The following is a 9,791-nucleotide window of genomic DNA, read 5'->3' as shown; positions in this document are numbered from 1 at the left end:
ACAGCTGCCAAAGGTAGTTACGCCAGCTTTTGAAGCGTTGGTCGCTGATCATCGTCATCGAGAAACAGGCTCTGAGTGGTGATAGGATTACTGGATGCAAATGAGCTACTTGTTTCAGTCCGCGAGTTGGGTTAACATTGAATTACACCTCATGCATCCTTAGCCGGCCCTGGATATACGTAGTAACCGTGATCCATATTCACCAATCAAATCTTGTGCTAGATAGGTTGGTGAGAACAAGTACCTGGAAGAGCTGATGACGAACGTCTTGCTAGATAAGACGACCGGCCATCCACGAACAGAACGAAGAATTTCTTGAATTTGTTCACGCGTCAGCACAGATGGCCCACGATGTGCAGTCGGGCCGAGATCATCTTGACATACAAGGTACGTAGGCATTGGAATCAAACAATCATTCAATCAGTAAATCAATCTACCAATCAATCGATTCGTTAATTGATTAATCATTTAAACATACTCACTGACAATTCAAGAGTCCAGTGGAGGCTCCGCCCTCGAAACTGCACTGCAACTGCCATCTGTGCCTTCACCGTGACGTCAGGGAAATGAAGGACGATAATTGGCTGGCATACATATCGCAGTTATTCCTTAAATTGTATGATCGTATATTTGCCACTGCATTCTTAGATTGTTGCCGAGTTTAGAATGCGTTCTTTAAGGGTAACCGAAAAAGTACGAACGAAAGTCAGCCCCCTCCAGCGATCGCACTCCGAAACTTCTCCGAAAACGCGAAGCAAGCGCAATATGGCGACGCTCTTTCTTCGTTTCCCTTTTACGTGTTCATACGAGCGAGCCCCCACACTGCACGAAGCATCACGCCGACGAAACGAAAGAAACAGAAATGCAGCCGTTGCCGACAAATTGGGCAAGCTTAATGCACAGTCCCATCTTCCGCGCGCCAGGTGGCAGCACCGGAGCATCCGGGGGGCCTCGCGGGCCATACTGGCCAGGCTCTCACACGTATCGACAAAGCTTGTTGCTCGTCCTTGCCGCTAACGAGCGCTAGGCTTTGGGGTTCGTCTTTCTTTTTTTTTTTTCCTGCGGACTCCCTCGCTTTCTTTCTTTCGTTCCTTCTTTCCGTCGCGCCCTAACTGCCCTGACTCCAACTGCGTGTTTGCAGCAGGTCACACCGTGTTATGCTTCTCGCTTCGCGCCGCCCGATAGCGCATTGCGTTCTGGCCCATCTTTATTGCGGGTCCATCGAGCGGACGTGTGGCTTGCTACATCTTTGTGCGCTTGGATGAAAGCAGAGCAAGCGAGTGCCTAGGTCTTCGTTGGCGAGGCGCATTGAGGATCAATAGCGGGGGCATGGGGGCATTTGCGCATCTGTCTATATTTCCTCAGCTCCCGCTTTCTCCTCCAGACCCTATTCTTCCTTCTTTTTGCTTCGTTGCTGTTTTGTTTTCCTTTACTAGCTCTCCTCCGGAGGAAAACGGCATCGCCGGTGGAGCTTCCGCAGTCGAAGCGGTCTGCGGGTGTAAACAGTTGAAGACGACGGCTCCCACCAGTGCCGCGAAACAATTCTCGTGAAAAGCAGTGATTGAGCCACGGAAGCGGCTGGAAGGCGCTTTGCGTGGCTTCTTGACTGGATTCTCCTCTTTACGTTTCATTTGCGACTTCATTTTGAAAGTTTGTAAGCTTATTCATAGAGCGTGCGTAAAGGCCGCTTGGAAACTCTTTTTTAAAACATGGGATGGACGGACGGACGGACGGACGGACGGACGGACGGACGGACGGACGGACGGACGGACGGACGGACGGACAGACAGACAGACAGACAGACAGACAGACAGACAGACAGACAGACAGACAGACAGACAGACAGACAGACAGACAGACAGACAGACAGACAGACAGACAGACAGACGGAAAGACAGACAGACGGAAAGACAGACAGACGGAAAGACAGACAGACAGACAGACAGACAGACAGACAGACAGACAGACAGACAGACAGACAGACAGACAGACAGACAGACAGACAGACAGACAGACAGACAGACAGACAGACAGACAGACGGACGGACGGACGGACGGACGGACAGACAGACAGACAGACAGACAGACAGACAGACAGACAGACAGACGGACGGACGGACGGACAGACAGACGGACAGACAGACAGACAGACAGACAGACAGACAGACAGACAGACAGACAGACAGACAGACAGACAGACAGACAGACAGACAGACAGACAGACAGACAGACAGACAGACAGACAGACAGACAGACAGACAGACAGACAGACAGACAGACAGACAGACAGACAGACAGACAGACAGACAGACAGACAGACAGACAGACAGACAGACAGACAGACAGACAGACAGACAGACAGACAGACAGACAGACAGACAGACAGACAGACAGACAGACAGACAGACAGACAGACAGACAGACAGACAGACAGACAGACAGACAGACAGACAGACAGACAGACAGACAGACAGACAGACAGACAGACGGAAAGACAGACAGACGGAAAGACAGACAGACGGAAAGACAGACAGACAGACAGACAGACAGACAGACAGACAGACAGACGGACGGACGGACGGACGGACGGACGGACGGACGGACAGACAGACAGACAGACAGACAGACAGACAGACAGACAGACAGACAGACAGACAGACAGACAGACAGACAGACAGACAGACAGACAGACAGACAGACAGACAGACAGACAGACAGACAGACAGACAGACAGACAGACAGACGGAAAGACAGACAGACAGACAGACAGACAGACAGACAGACAGACAGACAGACAGACAGACAGACAGACAGACAGACAGACAGACAGACAGAGATGACTTTCATTAGCTTCGGTGAGTCACCGGAGGAGGTCCTTTCATTGCTTTGCCAAATAGTTTCGGGGAATCGCGAAGTCTGAGAGCGTTGTTGACCGCGGCTTCTGACCCTCGTAGAAAGCCCCGATGAAGATCGCTTTTGTTGAGGGCACGCTGATTGCCGCCTCTTTTTTCTCGCACCGACCGCCCGAGTTTGGACAAGGGCCAGGGAGGGAACAAAAGGCCCGGGCTAATCAAGGACAAGTCGTGCGCTTCTTTCTGAACAAATGCGCGTGAGTGGTCCCTTTCGACTGGATAACAATGACGACAGTTCTATATGCCGTTTTCGAAAAAAAGAAAGAAAGTACTTGCAGAGTGGCTGCAGATATAGAGCATTTAGGTTAACGACGAAAAGCTGCAAGGAGAACGATATTCAGAAAGTCGTATTAACAAATTAGGCAATATATCAATAGCTTGCGACACCGGTGAGATAAGACTTAGCTGAAAAATACAGGAAGTTAGAGACTGGGTGAGGATGACAGCAAGTACAACAAAGACAACAACGAAGAGGCAAGTAATAAAGGCGAAGACGAAGTGAAAAGTTGTTTCGGGGATCGGCAGACCATCGGGGAAATCACAAATGCAGATGCGCCACAGTTTGCTCTACGATAGGCAGGGAATAATGTAGGCGGCACGCTCCCTCGTTGTGATTTCTTCCGATGAATAATGCACCCCATTCGCAAGGTCCCAGTGCGGTTGACTGCCTCCGGTGCCGCTCGCCCGAGAACCTTATACCGAGCACGACAAGAGGAACGGTTGCAATCAAGCGGCAGGAATCCTCTTTGCTCAGCGTTCTTCTGGCTCTTCTCTCATGCTATGCCCTGAAGAAAAAATCAAAACAATCAAACCACTTAACCAACCACTGAACAAGCAACCGTCAGCTAGTCGGTATACATTACTCAAGGATATTAGTCCACTGAGGACCATCACTACGCGGAAGAGTTCAAGGGGTTGTCAATTCGTCGCCCCCACTCGCCATGTCATGAGGCGCCCTCCCCCTTCCATTATCAGCGAATTAGTAGATAGTTTAGCGAAGTAAGGATAATGGTTTTATGGGCCGTATAAACTTGTAAACATTCGCTTACTAACTAAATTAACAATGATAGAATATGTAAGCATCACTCAACGAGGACGTAGAAAGAAACAGACGCACAGAGACAGCGCTGTCTTTGTGTGTCTGCTTCTTTCTACCCCCTTGTTCAGTCGCGCTTACACATTCTATTATGGATTCAAACAAACTAGCCCTTCAACGTGTTTTAACTAAATTAACCAGAACGGTGTCACGCGCGCACATGTAAACATGAACACACCTCGCCCGATGACAGCGGAAGCTGTCTGTGAAAACGCTGGAGTTAGGAATCACGGCAGATGCCGCGAACCAATTGACCTCCGTGCATCTGTCGCTTAAACGCATACTAAACGTCGAAAGCACAGCGCGTACGAAGCTACCGGCACTGCGCGCACTGTTCAAACATCGCAGATCGCTTTGAAGATGAGGCCCCCGCGGGCGCGCACTTTGGACACGTCGCAGATCGCTTTCTAGACCAATGACTCCTCCGAAAAAGTAAAGGCGGCACTGTCAAGACATAATAATAATAATAATAATAATAATAATAATAATAATAATAATAATAATAATAATAATAATAATAATAATTGGGGTTTTACGTGCCAAAACCACTTTCTGATTATGAGGGAAGCCGTAGTGGAGGACTCCGGAAATTTTGACCACCTGGGGTTCTTTAACGTGCACCTAAATCTAAGCACACGGTTGTTTTCGCATTTCGCCCCCATAGAAATGCGGCCGCCGTGGCCGGGATTCGATCCCACGACCTCGTGCTCAGCAGCCCAACACCATAGCCACTGAGTGTCAAGACATACGAGCGCCGGCAACGCTTCCCTACGGCGTCCGCCAAAGGCGCCTGCTACGGCTCAGCGATTCGTGCGGCCAACGCCGTAGTAGACGCCGCGGTTGTCTCCACTCTGCACGGAGCGGTGGGCGAGGAGGACATCGAGGCACCCTACCAGCCACCGGAGAAGAACGCCCCTCCTCCCTCGCCTGGCTCCCTCTGCCGCGCGCGCCACAGTTGGCACGCATCCGGGCCGCGTTCCTCGCTCGCGCACGCGAGATTGAACCGCGTTCTCCGGCTCACCCTCGCACGCTTTCGCTCATACGAAACCTCACGGCGACGGCGACGGCAGAAATGCGCCTGGAGTGTTTATGGGATTGCTATCGCAATAATATAAGATTTCGAAAGCGAGACCAGTTCAGTCGCTGCCTTTCGTTTTACAAAATTTAATTATCTTGTCACTTCCAAACACGCAAGAAAGGGTCAAGGACACGGAGATGGCAATTCGGCATGATAGTAGAGGTCGATTTCTTTTCTTTAACAAGGGCATGCATTTGTCACTACAGCAGGATACTCTGTAGTGTAACAACTACAATATCTCTCTTGTGTGTGACAGTGCAGGTGAACTACGTGTGTGGGATGTAACGAGTTGGAGATCAACGTTACTTCACAAACGGCTCTTTGTCCAAGGTAACGAGGATTCGTACGCAAGTAATCACCGAGACGCAAGCCAAGCCGCTTTTATATCTCCACTAGCGCACGCAGACGACGCCACACAAGCTTAATCCATGACGGCATAACCCTCTTTCACCTTCCTTCAACCGCGTGTACGATACAGCCGCGATTTTTCTGTCGAAAGACGCTTGTTCGAAGTCACAGCGCAGCGGATACAGCGAGCGACACAAATCCTTCTTTGGCGCCGCAGCGCCGGATCCTCTTCGTATAAGTTTGCGCAACACGTAAGCCGCTATCACGGCCCGTTTCGGAGCTAAAGATGAACTAGGTGTACACAGATAAGGCAAATAAGAACACCGAGAGTTAGCGCGCATCGTGTTCAGCGTGAACGAATCCGCATTAAGGAAAATGCGTCCCCTCGCCCTCCCCTCTCTACTCCCAGCGCCATGCCAATCCTATTCAGTGCCGAGCAACACAGGTTTCTGCGAGGAGCCACGTTTCAGGCCTTTTGTTCGAGCCCCCAGGTCATCCTCTCATCTGGGAGCCTTTTTTTCTATTCCACCGAGAAATGCCAGAGGCTAATTGAGTTGTGAGAGTCGTGGAGAAAGAAAAAAAAAATCACTGAGAAAATGTGCGTGAGCCGCGGACAAAAACAGAAAAAAAAGAACTGATTTGTCTGCAACGAGAACAATGCGATCCGACGGGCTTTTTTTCTTTTCTGGCTTCTGCTTTCAATATTCGCAAAGAAAAAAAGAAACCTAATTTGTGTTTCAAAGTTGTGGTCCTTTGGCATAATTGAAATGTTAGACTAACACAAAAAAAGAAAAGAAAGAGGTGCCCAGCTTAAGTGTAGGAAATGGCCAATAAGCGCGGAAGCAGGAAACCGTGAAAGAGCTTAAAGGCAATGAAATAATACAATAAACAAAAAAATATAGTGCCCCCGAACTGGGCTGTCTGCCAATTTAGGTGCGAGCTGATGGTCCACACGTGTGCAAAGAGTCGGCTAATTGAATGCTCAGTTAAACAATGTTCGGAGGCCCAGAAGAAATTGTTTGTTAAAAAGTTGAAAGTTCATTCTGGGGAAAAGTAATTACACAACCTTACTTTGAAGACTGACACGTAATTATTCGATGACCCAATTAGCTCACTCAAGTGATCTTGAATACAATGCTACTTCGCTGCGTACTCATAAAGAAACACAACACTCGGAATCGTCTCGCAGTGTTTCAACTTATGGCGTTTCTTCGTACGTCCCGCGCCGCCAATAGAAATGAGTGATTGGTAAATTGATTGGTTGATTGATTGATTGATCGACAAGTTCCGAAGAGACACTGTGGCTACTTGATGTTGCCGGGGAGGGCCCCGGATTGATTTCAACCAGTGTCGGTTCTTTAACGGATTATAAAAATTCAAGTACATCACCGTTCTTCTTTTTTGTGCATTCAGCTCCAATCAGAACGCGGCCGCGGAGATTCGAACTCGCTACCTCATGGTCAGGAGCAGAATTACATAGTCGCTAGGAGACCGTGGCAAGTGTTCGCAGCTACTAGGCAAGTAAGTGTGCGCGCCTTCTGTTCGCGTCTCGGTCCGGGACCTTCTACGCCCAACCCAACATCGTTGCTCTTTGCGTATATACTGACGTACGCGCACGGCTTTTGAGGGCCGTGGCGAACAAAATATTTCAGAAAGCTGCACCTACGGACACTTGCAATAGCTTTTTGAAACCGCGTTCCCGTTAAACTGTCACAAACGCTCCTTCAGCTCGCGGCGATGTCGTAAAGTCAGCTGCTATATATACGGCGCGGCTTGGTAGCCACGTGCCGCAGAAAGCGCGTCTGTTAGGAAAAAAAAAAAAAAGCTTCGCTTACGCTTCAGCTACGCCTTCAGCCACGTGCGAATAACAAGACGTTTTTTTTTTCTTTATTCAAATTCCTCTTTTCTCGAAACGTGCCCAAGAGTGCACGCATTTCGAATCTCGTTCGATGCCGCGTCTTTATAGTTCGGTGGCGGTGTCGCAAAAGCGCTGCGGAGGAATTTGGAAATGGCGCCTTGGAAATGCGTGCACGGCTGCACTGTCCTCGATCCGCTGCGACAGAGAGAAGGAAAAAAAAAGCGAGGATGTGTATGGGAGGGGGCGGAGAAAGAAATGAAAGAAGGAAGGAATGACGTGTGAAAGGACAACGTGTGACGGAACCAAGGAATCAAAAATAAAATGAAGAGGAGGGAACGCAAAATGGAATAAAGAAAGAATGAATGAGAGAGAGAGAGAGAGAGAGAGAGAGAGAGAGAGGAGATAATATTGTATAAAGCGGGAAGGAGTAGTGATTGTCTCGCTGAAATGTTGCCCCCGTGGTCTGCCTGGGTCGAAGAAAAAGAATACGAAAGAAGGAAAGGAAAAACAGAGGCAGTGAGAAATGAAATAAAGATGGAACAACATGAAACGCAAGAGGCGAGAAAGACTAAGAAAGGGAGAGGGAATAAATAATTGGCGAGTAGGAAGGCGAAACAAGTGTTCCGTTGAACGAGAGAGCTTGCAGTTATTAGGAAGAGCGCGTAATAAGTGTCCCGCTAGAAGTGTCGTCACGTTACAAGCAGGGGAAGAAAAGATAGAAGGAATGAATCGCGAAAGAAAGCGAAAAGAAAGTAGAGAACGAATGAATCAAGAAAAGAGAGGAAGAAGTGTCCATAATCGCGAAAAAAAGAAAGGGACACAGTAACTATCTTGCTGAAAACGTCGTTACGTTAACCGCGTCGAAAGAAAGAAAGATAGAACGGAAGCAAGAAGGAAGCTTTGAAGTAGTAAAGGCAAGGCGCAGAAGACCAGGACTTAGGAAGAAGAACACAAACGACAGGACCGGCGCTGTTCTTCTTCCTAAGTCTTGGTCTTCTGCGCCTTGCCTTTACTACTTCAAGCATGAACCAACTAGCCCAAGCAAGAGTTTTACTCAAGGAAGCTTTGGTCGCGTGGTTTTGTCAGGGAAGGCTCGATCCAGAGCGCCGACGAGAACCGCAAGTTCGACGTCTTTGTGTGCGCCCCTGCGGAGGCGAGAGGATCTTTCGCCGCCGACGCCGCATCTGCATTTTGGACGCGCGCCAACAAACGTGGCCAGCGCGTCGAGTCTTGTATGCTTATATGCCGTTATACGCGCGGTTTGCATACGCGTGTGTTTCTCGACATCGCCGGCCGTCGCCTCTCCACCGAATGCGAGAAAACCCACGGCGAAGTCTCGATCGTTGGAGGGGGCGGGAGGAAACCGCGAATCAGAAAGACGGGGAAGGGAAAGGAAAAGAGGGAAGGATTTCGCGCACGGAACGGACGCCGAATTCATATGCACCAGGGAACGCCCATGACAACGTATTATTATTATGACTTTTCTTGCGGCATTGGCAGGCTGAATATGCGTTTCGCATCTCCAGCAACAAATCATCGTGGCAGTGGAATCGTGATTTGCGGCATGCGTACTAATGTGACGTGTACACACATACACGCACTCACACACACAGAATAACACACGCACACGCACACACAAACACACATACTCACAGACACACGCACGCGCAGCATACTGAACAATTTTGCATGAACAATGTGCGCCCACATAATCGTACTTCCTTCGTTTCTTCATCTCATTTACCTTTGCTGCACGAACGACTGAACGTGTTTCTACACGGCGCCTGCAAGGTGGCGTTTCCCCCGGAGCACTCACGCGCGTGGGCGCAGGCAGAGAGCTCGTACGAATCTGTAACCGTTCCAAAAGAGGAGACGTCGTTAAGGAAGGAGGAAAGTGGGCTTCAATTGTGTCAAAGAGACAAGGACCTCTTCAAAACACCCGCTGGAGTGACGGATGATGGCCGTGCGCAACGGAGACGGACTGGCATTAGCGTTGTTTATTATTCTCCCCCCCCCCCCCTTCCTCCCCTGTGAGTTGGCTCGGCGCCCGCTTGCCTCCCTTGCCGCTCCAATAAAGTAACGAGCGCCTGTTGGATAAGAACGGCGGCGCGTCACAAAGCGTGGAATAAGCAAGAAGAGGAGCGCTAGGGAAAACGTATCCGTTTGGCGCGATTTCCGTCGAGCAGCAAAATGTTTGCCGAGTTCCGTCCCACTTTCTTCCCATTGCATTTCCGTTGCATTTGTTCCGAATTATTTGCGATTTGGATCGCTCAGTGAATCTTGTTTCTCTTTCACTAAGTCACTGTACGCTCATCGGGACTGACGACTCAGCTACACACCATTCTTTCGTTCCCAGTTTTAGCTTTCTGTACGTGCTCCTTTCGTCTTTCGCACATCCTTATCGTGGCGTTTCCTCCTACAGCCACGCGATTCTCGGCCCGTCCCCAGATGTGGGCTCACGCCACGGTTAAGAGTCATCATCACTATAACGTGAGTGTG

General features: G+C 49.5%; 1 protein-coding gene and 1 long non-coding RNA gene across 2 annotated transcripts in view; one reads left to right on the top strand and one right to left on the bottom strand.

The window, feature by feature from the left end:
* The window catches only part of LOC135897458 (uncharacterized), a 269,543-nt gene that overhangs the window by 77,971 nt on the left and 181,781 nt on the right, over nucleotides 1-9,791 (top strand). The gene's annotated exons all lie outside the window — the stretch shown is intronic.
* The window catches only part of LOC135897436 (uncharacterized), a 39,411-nt gene continuing 33,126 nt past the window's right edge, over nucleotides 3,507-9,791 (bottom strand). The window contains exon 3 of the long non-coding RNA XR_010563039.2: nucleotides 3,507-3,697. This is a non-coding gene — a long non-coding RNA (uncharacterized lncRNA). The remainder of the gene's footprint in view (nucleotides 3,698-9,791) is intronic.

The sequence above is a fragment of the Dermacentor albipictus genome, chromosome 2 (genome assembly GCF_038994185.2).
Source record: "Dermacentor albipictus isolate Rhodes 1998 colony chromosome 2, USDA_Dalb.pri_finalv2, whole genome shotgun sequence".
Taxonomy (NCBI): Eukaryota; Metazoa; Arthropoda; class Arachnida; order Ixodida; family Ixodidae; genus Dermacentor; species Dermacentor albipictus.
This window is presented reverse-complemented; position numbering and strand designations above follow the sequence as displayed.